Source organism: Sminthopsis crassicaudata, chromosome 4, assembly GCF_048593235.1.
Source record: "Sminthopsis crassicaudata isolate SCR6 chromosome 4, ASM4859323v1, whole genome shotgun sequence".
Lineage (NCBI taxonomy): Eukaryota > Metazoa > Chordata > Mammalia > Dasyuromorphia > Dasyuridae > Sminthopsis > Sminthopsis crassicaudata.
Window position 1 is genome coordinate 333,504,277 of NC_133620.1, and position 21,877 is coordinate 333,526,153.

The window sequence follows — 21,877 nt, forward strand, 5'->3', positions numbered from 1 at the left end:
AGTGAAGGGTCTTCCCTTAGGTCTAGATTTCTTTTTAATTTTCTGTAACAAGCCTGGGGCTTGTGGGTTGTCTTTTTTGCCTTTGATTTTCCACTAACTACTCCCATTATAATCTTCAGATACCAGGCTCTTGGGGCTAAATGGCCCCATAGGGAAGCTAATGTCAATTTTTTTCCCTTTAAGAAAAATAATCTAATCTTTTATTTTTTTATTTTTTGGAGGGAAAGCCCAAAGGGTTCTTTCTTTGCCATACTATAGTTCTTTCTTGGCTCCAAACCAAATATCCAGAAAAGCTCTTTCCTTGGACCTTGGAGAAAAGTGCAGGGGAATAGGAAAAGGAAGAGAATAATAATGAATGTATATATACTCTCTGTCGTTAGAGGATGGTCTTGTGGTGTGTGTTGAATACATGGGGGTGTTGAAGATAAACAAGAATACGGTATCTACTGTAATATTGCTCATTGTTATATTGACAAAGCATCAGAGTCACCCTAATTTTCTAAGACCTACTCTAAAGGACCACTTATTTTCCAAATTCTGAGAAATAACATGCTTTCTCTTGCCCTAATTCTCATTCTTCTTAGAATTCTTAAAAATTTGGATAGGAGACTGAGATGTCCAAACTTTCAAATAAAAAGGAACCATTTCTATTGGATACCATGATTCCCCCCCCCCCACACACACACACTTGTAATAAAATACTTGTGTATACTGGAAAAAGAAGAGCACTCCATCATTTAATATTTGGATTTTCATGGAATTTACAGATTATTTACAAAAAATTCATTAAATGTCTACAAATACTGGAAGTGGACAATAGGGCCATAACTAGGATTTCTGGCATCTGGGACAAAATCACTTGTAGGACAGGACACAGAATTCTTTATTCAGGAACTACCTGAAATAGGATGGAGAAGAGAATATGGAAAATAGTGATCTTCAGACAGGTGAGGGGTGAGGTTATTCCTGGACTGTAATCCATGGCTGTCTGGATGCTAGTATTCTTGGAGGTTCCTTACCCCCAAATTAAGGATCTGCCTTCCAAGTTCCTGCAAACTTTTTATACGTACAGGGGCATGTTGGGATCACCCAAACTAGAAAAACAACTGAATATATAGCCAGCTAAATACCACCATTGAAATACAAAATATTAGAATTAGAAGGAATTTTGAGGATCATTGAGTTCATTCTCCTCTTTTGGGGGTTACCTATGTGTACAGGACTTCCCAGTGAGGAAAATGCCTTTACCAAAGCATATCTGCAATTGCTCTGCAATCTGTGGGCTTAGAGAGTTGCATTGAAAGGTCATATAGTTTGCTCAACGTCGCAATATCCAACCCCCTCATTTTTTAAAAATGAGGAATCAGACTCAGAAATGAAAAGTGACTCTCCTAAGGTCACCCAGTTAGTGCCATAATCAGTATTTAAGCCTAAATCTTCTGATTCCAAAGTGTCAATTCTCAGCAACACCCATTAAGTCAAATTTAGGTCTTCTAGTCAGGTTATATCAGTATCACAAAAGAAGGAACATGGTAGAAGATGGCAGGGAATTCTTTCATCTTTGATCTTAGTTGGAAGATGCCCCAGGTACAGGATTGTGCATTGTATAATTATTAAATGTCTGAGGCAACAGATTGCTAACCCAAGGGATATTGTCTCAGACACTTCTGGCCATCACCTAGAGAACCTGAAATTTTAATTTTTGTTAGCCCTAGGGCCTTGGCACCCAAAATATTTTTAATGGAACAGAAGTCTGGCTTGGGTACAGATGAAAAAGCTTCTGCTTGCTTCCTCAGGGACAGCTCAAGCTTTCAACTTCTAGCAGCTTAATAGGCGTGGTTTTTAGAACTATTTTTGCACTCTTGTGAGAAATTTAGTATATAGAGTAGTGAGCCATAAGGAATCAGGAAGATCTGAGTTTGAAGTCCTTTCCTAGGAAAAAAATATAATTTCTCTTCTAGGACCACATTCATGGATCTTGTTGCTTAACAGAAAAATCTGATTTTATAAATGTGGGTCATATACAAAGTTTTCAGAGGCTCTCCATTTGACCTAATAGTCAAGATGCTCCAACCTGGCCCTACTAGCTACCTTACCTATCTAGCCTTATCACACATTATTCCCTTTCATAAACTCTATACTTCAGTCAAACTTAACTTGTAATTTTCTAGTCTTGTTCTTTCCTTTCTTACTTCTGTGTCTTTGCTCCAATCACCCCAAGCCTCTTCTACCTGTTAAAATCTGCCTATTTCTTTCAAATGTTAGCTCAGGTATCATTTTCTCCATGAATGCTTTCCTAATCTCTCACTATTCCTAATCTGGAAATGATCTCTTTTCCCTTAAATCTCACAACACTGTTTGGCCTTCTATCATGCTTTAATTTGTATAGAGGTTTATGTTTCCTTTTAGTTTATTTGTTTGTTTTGTTTTTGAGAAGTAATTGGGGTTAAGTGACTTGCCTAGAGTCATACAACTAAGAAGTATTAAGTGTCTGAGGCCACATTTGAACTCATATCCTCCTGATTCCAAGGTATATGCTCTATCTACTATGCCATCCAGGTGTCCTTTGATTTATTTGTCCAAGGGGATTTTAACATACTTGCTGATGTTCTCTCACCTACCCTAACTTTGTAGTTTCTAAATCTACTCAATTCCTTCACTCCACCTAAGCTACGTGCAGAGATAGACATACTCTTGAACTTGCCAATACCCACAAGTGTTCCACCATCATATTTTTGAAATCAAACATTCTTTATCTAATCATTTTATTATGTCAACTTTCCTTCTGCCTTTTTTATCTTTACAATGATCTCTTATCCCATTGAACCAAATAATTTATTATCTTGCCACAAGCCATACTTCCTTCCTAATGGTGACTCTTCTGTCAATTCTCTTTACACAATCCTCTCACACAATCCTCTCCACCAAAATTTCTTGTTTTGTCTTATTGCAGATCAAACCTTGCTACATCTTGGACTACTTTCTTACTATCTATTTTTTCCACTCCTAATGCCTCACTTTTGAATAGAACTTTAGAAAATAATAAAATCCTGCTAATTAATTCCACTACAAATTTATATTACATTATGTCAATGAATCTCCATTGCCACAAAGCAATTCTTTAATAATTCCTCAAATGATGCATTATCCTGCTTATGACAAAAGCTTTTCCCAACCTTTTCATTCCCTCAACCCTTTGTAGCATCCTTACTCTGGCCTTCATTGAAAAACTGAAGCTGTTTGGTGACATGACCCTCTTTTTCCCTTCTCATCTCATGTGATTCTGACGTGCTTCAGGTTTTTTTCTTTCACATTTCCTCTTTTATGTTGGTCTTGTCTTGAATGTAGGGCTAGCCCTCGCCAAGACAAACATCTCTATGTGAACCCTTGATATCATCGCCTCATTTTCTCCAGCAGATTGTTCTTACTATCATCTCCACTCTCTATAATCTTCAGTCTCTTCCTATCTATTGCTTCCTTCTTTGTAACTTACAAACACACACACACACACACACACACACACACACACACACACACACACACACACCATTTCATGATTCTTAGCAAAACATTAGTTGATCTTACTCTCCTTGAAATCCTCCAATATTTTTTCTCCCCTTCTTAGATAATTTCTTTAAGAGAACAGGTGCCTTAACTTCCTTTCCTCTCATTCTATTCTAAAACAGTGGCAATCTAGAACCAGACCATACCATTCAACTAAAATTGTAGTCTCAAAAGTTATATCAATGACCTCTTAACTCACAAAACTAATGGCTCATCCTTCCTGACCTCTACGTTTGACACTGATAACCAACATTTCTCCTTGAATACTCTCTCCTCTCTAGGCTCTTGATTTCTCTTGCTTCTCCTTTTACTTATCTGACCATTTCATGGACTCCTCTGTTGTATCTTTATCCAGATCATGCCTACTACTTTGGGTTCCCCCAGAGTTTTACCCCAGGCTCTCTTCTTTTTTTCCCCTCTATATTATCTCACATCATTAGGTCCCATGGCTTCAATTAGGCTTTCTATAAAGAGAATTCTCAGATTCACATTTTCAACTCTAATCTCTCTCCTGGGTCTGATGATGATCAGCTATTTTTTGGACATCTCAGTTGCATATTCTACAGTTATCTCAAACTTCCTCCTCCTCCCCCCCCAAAAAAAACAACCCAACAACAGACATTCATTATCTTTTCCCTTATATGATCTTCTGAATTTCTATTTTCCTGTTGAGGCTATCATCACCCTCCAGTTTGCTTAAGGTCACAACTCTGGTGTCATCCTCGACTTCTCTTTTGTAATTACATCCAAGATATTTTGAAATTTTATCATTTCTATCTTCATAATATCTTTCATATGTATTAATTTTTCTAGATTAATATGTCTGCCACCCAAGTTTAGGGCCTTATCCCTCACTCCTGGACTATGGGAATAGTCTTCTAATTAGTCTTCCTGTCTCATGTTTCACTCTTCTACTGAGCTACCACAACAAATTTCCTAAAATGCAGGTCTGTCACTCCTTCCCTCCCCCCACATTAACTCCCACTCAATAGATTCCAGTGGCTCCATATAACCTCAAAGATCAAATATAATATTTTATTTGACATTTAAAATTTCTTATGACCTAGTTGCATCATACTTTTACATCTAATTTTTATAATTACATCATCTAATTTTACATTTAATTCTCTTTCACTTATTTTATGTTCTAATTCTATTAATCTACTCACTATTGTCAGACTTGTTCTCCATCTCTCCATTAATTGTCTCCCATGTCTAGAATAATCTACCTCTTCATTTTTATCTTTTATCTTCCCTAAAGATTTAGCTCAAATACCATCTTCTTCAGGAAGCCTTTCTTGGTTTCTTCTGCTCCCTTTCCCCACCCATTACTTTCCCTGTGATATTACTTTTAATTTAAACGTATTCATAAAATTATTTGCTTGTCTTCCGTCATTAAATCATATTACTTAAAAAAAGTGTGTTTTGGCCTTTCTTTGTATAGCCAATGCTTAGCACAGTTCTTGGCACATAGAAAGCATTAATAAATACTTGTCAACTGACTAAGTTTTTGGAGGCCAGAAATTTAATTTTTGCATTCCCAGAACCAAGAATGGATTCTCACACAGAGTAGCATTTTGACAAATAATTATTTAATTGGACTGAGTTAAGCCAGAATAGAGGCAGTAAACCCACAATAAACATCAACCTTTCTGCACATTACTAACAAAATGCATCAAGAGGAGATAGAAAAGGAAGTGCCATTCAAAATAACTATAAAATATATAAACTATCTGGAAGTCAATCTACCAAGACACATTCAGGATTTATATAGGTACAACTACAAACCACTCTTTCCAATGATAAAAAATGAGATATAATTGAAAAGATAGAAATTTTCATTGCTAGACTATACTAATAAAATACAAATGATAATATTTAAATTAATTTAAAGGCTTAGTACTATACCAATCAAACTATCCAACTATCCATCATAAAAACAAAATTTATCTGCAAGAGCAAGATGCCAAAGAATTGCAAAGGGAATAATAGAAACAATAGAAAGGAGAAGGGCACGATAGTATTAGGCTTCAAATTATAGTATAAGCAGTAATCATCAACATTATTTGGTACTGGGTCAAAACATAAAAGGATAGCTTGGTGGTACAGTGGATAAAGTGCCCAGCCTGGAATCAGCAGAATTCATTTTGTTGATTTCAAATCTGGCATCAGACACTTTCTACCATGTGATCCTGAGCAAGTCACTTAACCCTGTTTGCCTCATTTCTTCATCTGTAAAATGGAATGAAGAAGGAAATAACAAAACCACACTATTATTTGCAAAAAAAAAACAAAACCCAAATGGGGTCATGAAGAGTTGGACATGACTGAAAAAATGACTAAACAAAAACTAATTGAAAAGCTAATCAATCAAATTATCTAAAAAAGACTAAGTGGCACAGTGTTCAATAAGCACAAAGATATTAACTACTAAGATAAAGATTCCCTCTTTGACAAAAACTGCTATAAAAAACTTGAAAACAGCCTAAGAGAAAACTTCTTACCAATATTTTACACCATATGTCACAACAATTTCCAAATGAACACATAATCTGAATGTATAATTTAATGGAATACATATCTATATACAGATGTTTATGTGTGCATACACACTAAAACATATCTTAAATATATGAATTATATATAACATAAAAAATGTAGAAGAGAAGCTAGGAAAATGCCTTTCAAAACTGAGTACAGGGAGTATTCTTACTTAAATAAGGGGTAGAGATAATCATAGAATATGAATTCAGCAATTTCAGTTAGATAAAATTGAAAAACTTTTATACAAGAAAAATCTGTATAGTTGAAATATAAAAAGCTAATTGGAAAAATATCTTTGAAGGACAAAGTTCTCATATCCCACATATTTAGGGAATGAAAACAAACATATATAATCAGTCAATGACATCCCAATACTTGAAATCTTCCTGAAGTTCTTGAAGCTTTCCTTACACAAACATGTAAGGGTGTTTGGGGAATCCATTAGCTCCAATAGAGTGGTTTCACTTATAATTGAAGCTGATATCAGCAAAAGTTGAGTGATGAGGAGCCAACATAACTACTAAATAACCTACGAGATCTCGGCTAGGAGTGTATTAAACCAGCTCATTACCTTTGTGCTTTAAGTCTGAGACCACTTTCCTTGGGGATCATATGTGTATAGAAGAATGAATATGATTCTCAATTTTGGAGTATTGTTTTATAACTACCCTTTTTATGTTTTCAATAAATATCTTTTTGTAAAACTTAATTGATGTTAAAGGTTGATTATTATAATGGAGCACATCAGATGAGGACTTCTGAATGATAGTGTCAGGAGCCATAACCCCTCTGGATTACCCTTAGATGCCTAAAGGGGAAGAGTAGCAGCTGTCCTTTGAGGGTTCAACCTACTAATATAAATGAAGGTTGAGTGAGTGGGCACAGAGGAGATGTTGAATGTTCATCTCTCCTGTCAGTGAAATTATTAAATTTCACCAGTACATTTCATGGTATTTGAAACATTTTTCTTCCCACCTTGATGTTATTTGTGGTTTCTCTTGTTGATGCTTTGTTGTCTATATTCAGGAGACTGGAGAAGTATTCTTATATTATTTCTTGTTCAGGGTTTTTTTAATATCACATTATTCTGGAAAACCTATGTTCCTTAAGTTATCTCTGCATACCCTGCTTTCAAAGTCAGTCACTGTGGCTTATATAAAATTTATATATTATTTTAACATTATTTTTGAATCTCTTCTGCCAGCTTTTCCCACTTCAGTACTCTTGTATTCCAAAATTGTTAATCTCTCTGCTATTTCTTTAGAGAAGAATATAATATGGATTCATTTTTTCCTAATCTGCTAATTGAATTTTGAAATTCTGTGTTGAGAGCTATATGTTTTGACCTATATTCATCTTGAATGTTTTCTTTTTATGGATTTCATTTTTCTTTTGAATGATTCTGCAGTTTATTGTTGTTGCTCTATTCTCTCTTGGGAGTCCATAGGATTCTGTATTTCATTAGGCATTGGTTCATTTTCCACTGTTATAATATTTGTTAAGAGAGCTTTATATTCTCTCATATTTACTTTTCTGTTGTTCTAGTTTTAGGATCCTCGATGCTGATTTGTGTCTTTATGCAATAATATTTTATTGAAGCTTTTTTCCCCCACTCTTAAAATCTTTGGTTTTTAAGTCTTGCCTTTTATTTCTCCAAAACTCATTTTCTGGTCCTTATTTGTTAGTAGGGAGACTCAATTCTGCGATGCAAAGCTACTTTAGACTCCTTGAGCTGGGAGATATAGAATTTGCTGGCCTGGGTCCTTTGTTCTGAATATCCTCTAGAAAGAAGGACAAGTCCCAGTTCAATTTTAACTTCCATTTCATCAAGCTCAGTGCATAGCCATATGTGCTGGCACTCTGCCCTAATTAATTCCTTTGCTCTTCCGATGGTTGGGAAGAATCAAGTTCTATAATTTTTGGGGGGTGGTGTGGGACATAGGGATATGAATGGATAGTTGTAGATAGTGCAAAGTCTCTGCACTTTTAAAATATCCCTCAATTTACCTGCTTCATTCTACATATCAGCTTGACACAGGTAAATAGAGATAGGACTAGTCCTTAGGAGATTAGAGAAAGTCCAGAAGAGTTTCTTCAGTGGTGGGAGATTCTAATATGAAGTCCTTTCACAAATCTGTGAGATAACCTGTGCTCCTGCTATTAGTATTTGGAGGTTAGTGGGGGAAGAAAGATGTTGATAGCTCTCTAAGGAGTAGAACCCTCTGGTGTGAATTCATGAAGACTTTACCTTATTGGGATTCTTTTGCCCCCTGTGGATTTAATGAGGATAGGAATTGGATGACTGATTTCATTAGTAAAAGGAACTTCCTCTACCATTACAAGTTGGCACCTTTTCTGTAACTATTGTTTTAGAGAGTGGCCTGAGGAACTGAGAAATGAAGTGATCTGCTCAGGGTTATATGGCTGGTATGTATCAAAGCAGGATTTGAACCCAGCTCTTATTACCTATGAGATTGGGTTTCTAACTATTATTAAACCATACTGCAATTTTATATATGATACATAATTCCATCCTCCTCCTGTCCTTTATTTAAGGGCCAGAGAGCTAAAGAGATTTGGAAAAAAGTGGCTAATATACTAAATTGCTGATCATTACATTTTCAAAAAAAAGAAATGCAAGGGATCAACATCCATTTGAAAAAAATGCTCAATGTTACTATTAATAAGAGAACAGAAATTTAAATATCGTTATAGTTTTAGTTCATAGCTATCACATTGATAATGTGATGTCAAAAGGAGGAAGATGGCATTTGTTGGAGGGGATAAGAAAAAGCAAATTTAATAAGGCATTATTAATGGAAATGTGAATAGGTCCAAACAGTCTGTAAAACAATAGCAATAGCACTACTAGATTTATTTTTCCAAAGAGAGCAAAAAAAGAAAAAAAATTTAGGTATAAAAATATTTATAGTGGGTTTTTTTTGGTAATGATCAGAAGAACTCAAAACTGGAAATGAAAAAGGTGATAAATAATTTGGGAAAGTCTGAACAAATTATAGTATATGAATATAATATAATACTATTGTGCTGCAAGAAAAAGATAGCTTCAAAAAACCTGGGAAAACTAGCATGAACTATTAAAAAGTGAAGTGAACAAAACCAGAACAACTTATGCCATTGTAAAAAAAACAACAACAAAAAAAAACAAACGAACAAAAAAACAATTTTGAAACACTTGAGAAATCTGATCAATGCATAAGCCACCATATTTATAGAGAAGTAATAATGAAGAATGCTATCCAAATCCTGTCAGAACACTGATGGACTAAATGCAGAACGAGACACATATTTCTATCCACAGACATACAAGAAGATTTGTTTTGCTTGACCATGCTTATGTGTTATGAGGAATTTATTTTTTTTTCTAGTGGGGAAAGGGAGAGATGGGAAGGAGAAAAATGTTTGATAGTTGACAAATTATTTTTAAGGCACTGAAATCATCCTTCAGCATTAATTGATCCAAGGTGATAAGACTTGAATCATAGGTTAAATTTTCTGATATCCTAGGTACAAAAGCAAGAGGATGAGGAGTCACGAATTCCTTAATAGGTTATCAGCCTAGCCAACACAGAATCAGGGAAGCTGCATTCACCTGAATTAATGCCATGTCCCTGCTGAATGTCCTTAAAAATATTATGATTTAATAAGCCTCCTTTGGTCAATTGTGAAAGGAAGAAAGAGAGAAAGAAAAAAGAAAAAGAGAATTAAATAAATAAAGGGAGGGAGGGAGAAAGGAAGAAAGAAAGAGGTAGAGAGGAAGGGAGGAAGCAAAAAAGAAAGAAAGAGAGGGATGAAGAGAGGAAGGAAGGAAGGAAAAGAAAAAGAAAGAGAAAGAAGAAAGAAGAAAAGAAGTGAGAGAGAGAGTTAGGAAGGAGAAGAAAAAAACAGAAAATAAAGAAAGGAAAGATACAATTGGAACTATTCCCCCTAACATCACTAAACTCTACATATCCTTTGACCTAGTGATATCACCCAGAGGTTAAAAACAGAGGGAAGAGGCCTCATCTATACAAAAATATTTATAGCATTACTTTTTGATGTTGTACCATAAGGAGAAATAAATATACAAAGTGATATGGAAAACCAGAAAATAATTTATACAATGAACACAATAATATAAAGGAAATCAATTATGAAAATTTCAAAACTCTAACCAAAGATGATGAAACATGTTTCTTGTCTCTTGGCAGAGATATGATGGGTTAGAAATGCAGAATGAGATATGTTTTCAGATATGGGCAATATATTGATTTATTTTGCTTGACTATACCTATTTATTATGAGGGCAAATTTTCATTGACATTGGAGATGATTTAGTAGGGTTAGGGTACCTAAGTAGTACAGTGGATAGACAATTGGATCTGAAGTCAGAAAGACTCATGTTCCTGAGTTTAAATCTGGCTTCAGATACTTATTAACTATGTGACCCTAGGCAAGTAACTTAACTCTGTTTACCTTAGTTTCTCTTTTGTAAAATGAGCCAGAGAAGGAAATAGCAAACCACTCTGGTATCTTTGCCAAGAAAACCCCAAATGGGGTCACACTAAGAGCTGGAAATGTCTGAAAAATAACTAACTGATAAAAGATATAAAAGGTTCACAAATTTCCGTGTCATCCTTGTGCAGGGTCTATGCTACTCTTCTCTGTATCTTTCCAGTTTTAGTATATGTGCTGCCAAAGCAAGCATTAGAGATGTAAAAGGAAAGCAAAAATAGAGCATCAATAAACATTAATGCACAGAAAAAACCAAAAAGTTCAAAAGGGGCCACAAACAAAACAATTCTTGTTACTACCTTGTTAAACTGCATATAACACGTTAATAGCATCATATATAATTTTTCCTTACTTTTTACATTGTAATGTTTGTTGATGTTCCATTGATTATTAACTTCATTAACAAAAAAGAAAATTTAAATAGATTTTCAGTTCTGAATTTGAAATCTCAAGACCTGAGTTTGAAATGTAGCTCTGCTATTGACAGACTGCCTGATACTGGTTAAGTACCTTTATCTTAGTTTCCTCACCTACAAAATGAAGGAGTTGGACTAGATGACTTCTGAGCATCCTTCTAGATATATGATACTGTAAATATCTAACTCTTTTCTCCCTCAAAACACATTTTTTAAACCTAGACTGTCCTATTCTTCATGGTCTCACTCCTGAACCCTAAATACTTCCAGTTCCAAGTACTAAATTAAGGATGAGAAGCTATAGGTGGCCATAGAGTCACGTCATCATAAAAAGATGGAACCAAAAGAGCTCCAATCGGTCCTGCCAATTTTTTAGATCTTCCTTATTCATGTACTGGCTTGTCAATTCTCCAGCAGAATAGTTCAGTAGCAGGGCTGGGGGATAGTAACAGGTCATTGAAACCAGCATCAGTGGGGAATGCAGACGGTTAGTGTGAATAATTTGAAGTCTGTGTGTGAGACTGGAAGGGAAAATTAGAAAGGCTTTGTAGTCTAGGCAGCACATTTGGCATGTTGTGGGAGCAGGAGGATCAGAGGAAAAGAATTAAAGGTGGTGCAGGTGGAGGATCAGACAATCAAGCAAACCAAATGGTTTAGTTACAAGTGAATGACAAATAAGAAGAGATCAAATGCTAAGGTAAGGAATCTAAATTCCAGGGGCCAGATACATTGGCCTGACATGAAAAAGGGAACAAAAGAAGGGGAAAGGACACAGCTGCTTCTATCTACTCATCTCTGGTTTATTGGGAAGAGACATGAAGAAACATGGAATGGTAGAGAGTTAGATACTAGCACAAATCATTGCTAGCCTTTCCCTTTTCTTTCTCCTATCCTTACCTTTATCATCTCATGTCCCATGAGAAAGCTTCAATCTCCTCATAAAATATGAAAATCAGATCTTTAATGACACCTGCTCCAACCTCTGACATCTCTGCCTCCATGCTTGCCTTCACCCAAAGTACCTTTCCCAACTACTTGTCCCATCCCACCTTCTTTCTCTCTCTCAGTACTAGATTCATTCTGCCACAAGTGAAATGATAATTTATGCCTAGACTCATTGAACTCATGAATCTTCTTCTCTCTCCCTCCTTCCCCTCACCCCTTTTTGGCAGATGCCTAATCCAGTTTTATAACTAGGTACTACCTGTATATATCTATATATATATCTATAGATATATATATATATATATATACATATATATATGTGTGTGTGTGGGTGTATGTGTATATATATGTGTATATACATACACACACACACATATATATATATATGTATATACACTGTATATATAAAGTAATTCATTAACCAAGGAAGGAGCTATATACCCTCCTTAATTTAATCTTATGTCTTTCAGAATTTAGGTCCCTTATGATGTTGTGGACCTGAAAGTATAGTGTAATTAATTATGCTGTTGGAGCAACATAGATTTCCCCTTTGGAGAATCATGTTGGAAAAGAATATAATGAAAAGAATCATCAATTTCTTTGAATGAAGATTTACTCTAATTGGGTGAGTTGACTATCTGCTAAATTGATAAGCTTAAAAGACAGATATGGCAAGGCTTGAACGTCTGAGGGGTGGGAGCTGAGTCTGTTGACCTATTCAGGGGCCAGCATCTATTTTATGCCTCTGGTGTTTACTGTCCAAATGAAATCACCAATGTAGTCCTCATTCTTTCTTCCTAGGAAATGGTATCTCTCCAGAATCTTGAACAATGTCTTGATCTGGAAGCAAGGGATGAAGAAATATCTGCCGAATGAACGAATGAACAAATGAATGAGTTCTAAATGGATGAATGAATTAGGCCTGAATTGGAACTTATAATCTAAAGAAATGAAAAGAGTTTGGTATTCCAGCAATTAGTTTAGTTGGTCTCTTAAGGAACTGAGAATTTATCATTCATGGAGAAGTAGGACTGGAACATATTAGATCAGGAGGAAGAAACTCTGAGTTCTGATCCATACTCTGCCTAACTTGTTTTTTCAATTGCGCAATAGTGAAATGGAGAGGTGAGAAGTAAGGGATGAAGTTGATGAAATGATCTGGAAGGTTCTTTCCAGCTCTAAATCCTGTGGATCTATGGCTAAAGGATCTTGAAGAGATCTCTTCTTTAACTCTATTACTCTAACATCTATTACTGACTCCATCATATTATGTTTTAAGATTGGTGTGACTACAAAGTAGCTATCCACTGATTGATCTAAGCCCTGATTGATGGTGACCTTCCATTTCTTACAAAATACCAGTAGGGGTTGCCATCTTTGAAACCCATAGAACTAGTGGATAATGACTACCACTAATAGGCATAATTAAATTAATGGGTGATATTAAACTAGTGGGTATTAATTAAACCTGTCCAATTTTTACAGTTAGTGAAATAACTAAAAAAATATTGTGGTAGATGAATGTGATAGATTAATGCAATATTATATGAAACATGAATTTGATTAATACAGAGAAACATGAATTTTACATCAACTGAAACACCTTGAAGGAGAACCAGAAAACAACATACAGCCAGAAAAACAATGTCAATCATCCACAAATATTTACTAAGCACCTACTGTGTGCTGAACATTATATAGGACCCTGGGGATAAAAATAGAATGAATGCAGTCATCCCTACTCCTAAAAAGTGTAGGTCCTAATGAGGGTAACAATGAAGATATAGTTCAATATATGCAGAATAAATATAAATATGTTAAGTACAATGAAATACAAAGTGGCTAAATATAAAATAATTTTTGGGAAAAGGCACTAGCCCTTAGGGGAACTTGGAAAAACTCTATGTAGAAAATGACATGAGCTACATTTCTTTTTTTAATATATGCATATTGTTTTTTAATATTTATTAGAGAGTAGGTAATGTCCAATGAGGCTAGAAATGAAGCAAGATTGTAAAGAACTTTAAAACTAGGACCCATTTGAGTTAAGAGAGGAATGATATAATTCAATCTTCACTTGAAGAACATCACTTTGAAGATTGTGTGTAAGATGGACCTGATTGGACAGGAAGAGAGAAAAGGTTGTTGTAATAGTTCAAGCAAAAGGTGATGAAGACCTCACCTGCAAAGTTAGTAGTATGAGCAGAAAAAAGGGTAAGATGGTAGACATGTGGAAGCATAAATATCAAGATTTGGAATTTGATTGGATATGTGGGGTGAGGAAAGTGAGACATTTAGAATAATATTGAAGTTATGATTGTGGGAGACTATAAGAAGAAGTAAGAAATAAGGAAGTCTGGAAAAGGGGAAGATTTAGGGAGGAAGAATGAGTTCTGTTTTGAATTTATTTAATTAAATGGTTTTCTCCCTTCCTTTTTGGTCCCAAAGGACAGCAATAGGAATGAATCTCCTTTTCTTGTGTAGAGAGGTGGGGACAATATGAAATATTACATTCAATAAAAATTAGCCACTTAGCCAATATGCATTTATTAAGTACTTACTATGTGCTAAGTGCTGAAGATACAAAGAAAAACAAAAATCAGAATCTGTTCTCAAGGAGTCAACCTGTAAATGATTAGGAAATAAGGACTAATTAACAGAAGGAAGGCACTGGCATTAAGGGGGATTGAAAAAGAGTTCTTATACAAGGTGGAATTTTAGCTGGAACTTGAAGGAAGCCAGCAAAGTCAGATGTTGATGTCTTGAGTTAGTCCTTAACTGTTTTTTTTTTTTCTCTTTTATTTCTTTGTTATAAGGACAATCCTCTGGTAGGGGGATAAAGTGATATGAGCTGGGTACGTAGGTGATAATAAACAAAAGATATCAATAAAACTTTAAAAATAGCAATAACATGTATACACACATACTCACAAGTTGTATAGCTTCTGGATGTCGACTATATCACCAGAAATAGGTGTTAATACCACCAAAGCAGCCTCTGCCCTGCTGGGAAACTCATGGGGAAAAAGTTCACCTGAAGATGTGTTTATTTGTAATTAATAAAAAGAAGAATACCCTTTCTGACATTTTTGCTCAGGGACTCACAAAGTTTAAATTAATGTCATCGACTAAAGTGTTTTTGGCTAACAGGGCCCTTAGTGTTCTAGTATATTATGACTAGAGTCAACATGAGCTATAAAAGAATAACAATTACACCAAAATCTGTTATTTTCTCACAAAGAGCTTCAATGTATCTCACTGTAAATACCTCATTTATTCTCAGTGACTTTAGGTGCAGCAACAACTCTGAGTCTAGTCTCCTATTTTAATAGGAAGGCAGGAAAGAAGCATTTATTAAACACTACTATGTTCTAGGCACTGCATTAAGGACTATAAATATTGTCTTCACTTGATCTACACAACCACTATTGCTATTATCTCTGTTTTACACATGTGGAAACAGATAAATTACGTGACTTGCTAGGGTCACACAGCTTCTAAGTATATGAGGCCAGATTTGGACTCAAATCTTCCTGATTCCCGGTTCAGTGTTCCATCCACTGGGCCACCTAGTTGCCAAGATGGCAGACCTAGAGAAGGAAAGTCAATGACTTGAAGTCAGCTGAAAAGTTTGTCTTCAGATTTTATACTTGGGGAGTTGGAAGTCAGAATGGACTTTAGAAACTAAGTACTTCAACTTTTTATTATTTTACAGATGAAGAATGTGTGGCTTAGGGAAGGTAGACGGTTTGTCTAAGATCCCACAACCAGGATCTGAATCCAGGTTTTCTGATTTCTTACCATGCTGGAGGCATAGTGGATAGAATGCTAGTCTGGGAGTTAGGAAACTATTCAAATGCAGCCTCAGAAAGTTTTAGCTCTGTGACTCTGGGCAAGTCACTTAATCCTGTCTGCCTCAGTTTCTTCATCTATAAAATGAGCTGGACAAGAAAATGGCAAACCCTTCTAGTATCTTTGCCAAGAAAATTTCTAAATTGGTCACAAAGAACCAGACCAGATTGAAATAACTGAATTACAACACTATGCTGCTTGGGCCTTTCTTGAATTTCTCATTCTGATTCTTTTCTTTCTGAGGTTTTATCCTGTGATAACATCTATATTCATTTGGGCATTCCCTGCAATATAATCTTGCAATAGATAGTAGTTATCTATTGAATAAAATATCTATTGAATGAATGAATGAATTTGCTCCTTAAGTTATATTCCATCCAACTAAGGAAGCAATGCTCATTCTAGCTTAATTAAAAGTGGTAAAGGCAGTAGTGAAGACTGAAAAGGCATTAAACTTGAAACTGAAAGCCCTAGAATATAAATGTGAGCCTAGCAATGACGACATTGTCGGAACAGACTCTTAACCTGTATGTGTTGCTCAAACCTACTGGTTTGAGAAGCCATCTGGTGAGGAAGAATTCAAAATCAGACAATTTTAGCAATTTTCAAAGGTAATTGCTATGATGCCTGATTTTCATCTTCCCCACTAAAACTAAACCCCGTGTGAGATGTGACTCAACTTCAGTTTCTTTCACATTATTTTGTTGGCTCTCCTGAGGAAATACAGAAATGCTCTGTAATCTCAAGGCTACTTTCCACAGAGAGAGAACAAATACAGAGGGAAATGTGAAAGCACCTCCGGCCAAGGCAAGCTTTCCATAACTTTGTCATTCATACTCATACTCAGCAATGTAAATCACACAAAAAGGTAGGCTAGTTTGTCCATTGTATCCCAGTGCTTGATGCAACTATATTTCTTCAAGTGCCCATTTGAAAGCTCATCCCTGTGGGCAATGGAACCCAGGAATCCTAATTCTCAGTGTCTACCATTCCTGTTTCTAAGACCTGATCGCCAATGGTAACTTTCCCTTTCTAACAGTCCACACCAGTAGGGCTACAGTCTTTGAAGCTGATGAAACTGGTGGGTAATAAACTACCACCAGTGTGTAATAATTAAATTGCTGGGTATTAATGCAAATGGGTATTAATTAAAACCATCCAATTTTTGCAATGAGAAGTTGGATGAGCTAATTCTACTTGGCTTAACACCAAGCATTATGAGCAGATAACAGAAGGTCTTGAGATAGGGGTATCTCATACCCTTAATACTTTATCACCACTGCAAGCTTTTATCTTTTTTGTATCCTGTTCTCTCTCATCTCAGTGCCTTTGCTCACATAAAACTCTGTGCCTGAAATGTTTCCTGCAATTCCCCATATTTGGCTACTAAAAAAACCTCTGTTTCTTTAATATCTATATCTTACATTTTATAGAGCCTTAAGGTCTGCAAAATATAGAACACATTACTCCTTTAGCTCTCCTTGTCTTTCCCTTTCTCCCAGCTGAAAGTGGGAAGATGGCAGGAATAAGCATTTATATTATACCTACTATATGCCAGTTACTGTGCTAGGTGCCTACTAAATATTATCTCATTTGATCTTCCCTACTGCTGTGCCTCTCCACAGTTGAGTAAATGGGGGCTAATAAAGTTTAAGTGGCTTTTCCAGGATCACAGAGCTGGGAATTATCTGAGGCAAGATTTGAACTCATTCAGATCTTCCTGACTCCAGGCCTGAGACTATAGCCACTGAACCATTTATCTGCCTATAGGTAGCAAAAAAATCTTTCTTTTATACTTAATTCATTTGCCTTTGAAAATAGTTACAATCATCATCAACCACCACCACCCTCTACCAAGTTGTAAGTTTCTGGAATGCAACGTATGTGTTATATATCTCTATATCTATATCTAAATAAATAGATATAGATATAGATATCTTCCAATCCATAGGATATTGTATTTGATGCTAATTGAAGAAATGAATAAGTGACTCATGTTTTATTATTTTTGGAGGAAGACATCATCTAATTAAGTGGTTCTCAAAACTTTTTGGTCTCAGGACTCCTTTATATCCTTAAAAATTATTGAGGTTTTCCTGCTACTCAAAACTTTTGTTTATATGGGTTATCTATCCACATTTGCCATATTAGAAATTAAAATGTCAGTATTATGAAAATAGTTTTGACCTTATTGACACCCTGAAAAGGCCTGGAAACTCATTAAGAGTCCCAGACCATACTTTAACCAGAGTCTCTAATCTGATCTATCCTCTTCTATATGTGACCAATAAGGAAAATGGAAACTTAGACCTGAGAGGAAGTGAATTTCCTAAGGACATGGAGCTCTTTAATGGCAGAGGAAGGCTTTTCTTGATTCTCAGTTCAGCTCTCTTTCCACTAGAACTTTCCCTTGATGGAAAAGGTATATTCATTAAGCTGGGTGACCCTAGTGCATATAAGGGCTTTGTGGTATATAACAAAGACTTTGGAGCAGAAAATTGGAGCTCAATTTGCCATCCATCCCAAGCTCAGTTCTCAGCCTATTCCAGAAACTGGCTGGCACCTATGTGCTTTATCATAAATAATAATCACAGAGTTCTATGACCCCTCTCAGCCTGTCTTAAAGCAATTTACAGATTGGGTCTCACACACACACTTTCCCCTCCTGCCTTCTCTTTCTCATATGCAACCATTATAATTATATATTAAAAAGAGGGTCCAGGCATATCTTTATATAGAAGGATTGGGGTAGATAGGAAGCTCTTTATGCCTGATCTATAGCATACACCGATGCTTTCTAAGTCCTTTCTTCTCACCCCCTTCCACAAGGGTGAGATGCTCACCAAACAAACATGGTTATATTTACAATTTGTCAAGTATCCAGGAGCCTGCGTCAGCCTGTGTGTCATTGACAGAGGAGGTGAACTTTCTTTCCAAGTCACCATTGTCCCCATGTCCTCTGGAATAAAGTAAGCACTAGAGGATCTCTTTCAAGTCCCCAAAACTGTGCCCTCTCATCCTCTTTAGAGAGCTACTCTTCCCTCATTAATGAGACCTTGAATAAGTTTAAAGTTTGTTTTTCCCCTGAGAAGCAGCCCTATCTCCTCCTACTTGTAGCAAAATGCAATGTGAATATTGGAGTTGAATGAATGCTGAACTTGCAACTGGGAAAGACCAGGTTTGGCTTGAATTTAAGTACTGACACTTATTAGCTGTGTGACTTGGGGCCAATCATTTAACTTTTTATTTTTGCCTAGAAAATCCCAAATGAGGTTACAAAGAGTTGGGTATGACTGAAAAATGACTGAAAAACAATGACAAAGTTGTCTTCATTTGTAAAATAAGACACAACTTTTTTGGGGGGGAATAGGTCACAACTTTATTACCAGTTTCACAAGGTCTTTTTGTGATATACTGGGGCATGCTAAGTAGAGCAGTACTAAGCTTTAAAGCTCAAACTGCACTAAGACTTTTGGGACCCACCTTGAAATGTTGGCTACTATTTTCTTTTTCTTCTAGGAAGTGGAAATGGGTCAGGTTACTAGGAGATCTTGGGGATAGCACAACTAAGGGGTTCTTGGGGATACATACATATCTATAATCTCTATCTATCTGCACAACAAACACATACACACATAGTGTCTAGATTATGCAAGCCTAGGTGAGTGAGATACTACAAAAAGACAAGAGAATCTCTGTCTATATGCTCTGGGGAGCATAGAGGTGCAGAGAACCAGGTAGATCAGCTCAAAGAAGGGATAGGGTTAAAGCTGAAGATTGTTTAGAATTCCATCTTCTGTGATACCTCATGTGGCAGACTTCTCCCATCCACCTAGTTACATTCTTACTAGCATAGGCCAAATGATACATTATGTCTGTCCTTGGTGACAGGTGACTCTTTGAGTTTCTATCCAGGAGATATCATCCCCAAGCCTTCCACCCTGCGGGTACCCCGCTTCCTGAGTAAGCAGTCATTTTGTGTGGAAGGAGCTCCTTAGCCTGGGGCCAAGGGAGTAGAGAACAGGTTGCAGAGCCCCTATTTTTCTTGGGAGTCCAAATCTATTAACATTGAGTTTACTCCAGCCAGTCAGCAACCCCAGCTTTGCTCTTTCTTGTCCTTTAGAAAATCCCCAGCCCATCTGTTCTGAATTAAAAGTTGGCGAATGGCATAGAGGAGAAGGCGATGCTTATCTCTATTCCACTATTGATCCCCGGATGCTTATCCACAGGGAAGGTCAGATGGGCCTTTTCTATACTTAGCTGCTTCCCTCCGTCAATGCCATGTCCCCAGATCTAATCGGGACATCCTAGGTCTCACCAAAAAAAGAGAGAGAGAGAGAAAAAAAAAGCCTAAACCCAACAGCTGACAAGAAAGAGAGAGAGAGAGAGAGAGAGAGAGAGAGAGAGAGAGAGAGAGAGAGAGAGAGAGAGAGAGAGAGAGACAAAGTCATACATACAAATGAGCAAAAGAGTCTGGTTTAGTAAGAAAACACTTCATTGGGACTAGCAAATGTAATCCTTCTGCCTGGCCAGAATAAAAGGGAAATAAGGAGCTGGGATTGCTAAAATACCTCCTCCAGGGGGGACATAGCTCTTTTCCTGGTCCTTTCTTCTCTTATCAAACACAGATCCTGATTATAGATCTTAGAACTTGATGGGACCTCAGAGATATGCAAGTTCTCACATTTTATAAATAGGAAAATTGAGGCCCAGAGCACCAAACTGATTTGCCTAAGGCCACAAAGCTGGTTACAGAGTTGATAATAAAAATGATAATGATATGATAATGATGATGATGACGACATTTTTAGGTTTCAAAAATGTTTTGCATACAGTATCTCATTTTGTCCTCCCAAGAATTATGTGAGATTTTAGATTATTATTAATCTCATTTTACATATGAGGAAACTGTGTTTTAGGCAAAATTCATCTAGGTATCCTGATGTTCAACTCAGTGTTTTTTCTCACACACAATGACAAATTTAAACTCTTTACTAGGTAGAGAAGAGACACTGAAATGGACAGACTTGTCCTCTGGAAGATGTCCCCCAAAATTATTTATTCTCCCATTATTAGAAAGAAAAAATGTCCAGTATGGAATCTGACCTTTATAATTTACCCTTACCCTTCCCATTAATTTCAAAAAGGATACTACTTAAGTATATGCAATTAAACTACTAATGAAATGGAAAGAGAATTTGGTTATGGAATGGTCCAATCGGACTTAATGGTCCAATCCACTCTTTTGATAGATTTGGAAATCAAGGCCTAGAGAGATTGGATGATTTGTCTAATGTCTAGGAGGTAGGTATTAAATGATATATTCAGAATTCAAATCTAGGGCCTCTGGTCCTAAATCCAACAATCTTTTCACTAAAGTCTTTCCCTCTCATTATGAAAATCATTTCCCCCCTTTACCCCCTCTCCCTAATGTAGAGGTGGTTTTCCTCCACTTTGGTGTGTTTATTTGTACATTTCCCCAGGTGCAAAGGGGAGCCTTATATGAACTGATGCAAAGTAAAGTAAGCAGAACCAGAATAACATTATACAAAATAACAGCAATAATACAAAAATGATCAACTATGAAAAGGCTTAGCTACTTTGGTCAATACAATGATCCAAGACAATCCAAAGGACCCATGATGAAAAATGGTATTTATTCCAAAGAAAGAACTGATAAACTCTGAGCACAGACTGAAGCGTATGTTTTTTACTTTATTTTTCTTGGAGTTTTATGTGTTTTCTTTTGTAACATAGCTAAAAAGGAAATGTGTTTCGGATGACTTCACATGTATAATCGATATCACATTGCTTGCTTTTTCAAGGCCTGGGGGAGGGGAGAGAAAGGAAAAGAATTTGAAACTCAGCATTTTAACAAATGAATTAAAAATGTTTTAAATGTAATTGGGAAATATTTAATGAAATAAATTTTAAAAAGCCCTTCCCATGAGCAGATCATACCAACATGATCTAGTAGTGGTATATACTCTTTGTCACTCCTTTCCACAACAATTAACTCTCTCTGATTCTATAGAAACCAA

At 36.1% G+C, this 21,877-nt stretch overlaps 1 protein-coding gene and 1 non-coding gene across 2 annotated transcripts in view; both read right to left on the reverse strand.

Annotated features, from left to right (window-relative positions):
* The window catches only part of SDK2 (sidekick cell adhesion molecule 2), a 426,366-nt gene that overhangs the window by 245,123 nt on the left and 159,366 nt on the right, over window positions 1-21,877 (reverse strand).
* LOC141541963 (U6 spliceosomal RNA) lies at window positions 10,710-10,812 on the reverse strand. The gene has a single exon (XR_012481978.1). It is a non-coding gene; the product is annotated as a U6 spliceosomal RNA (small nuclear RNA).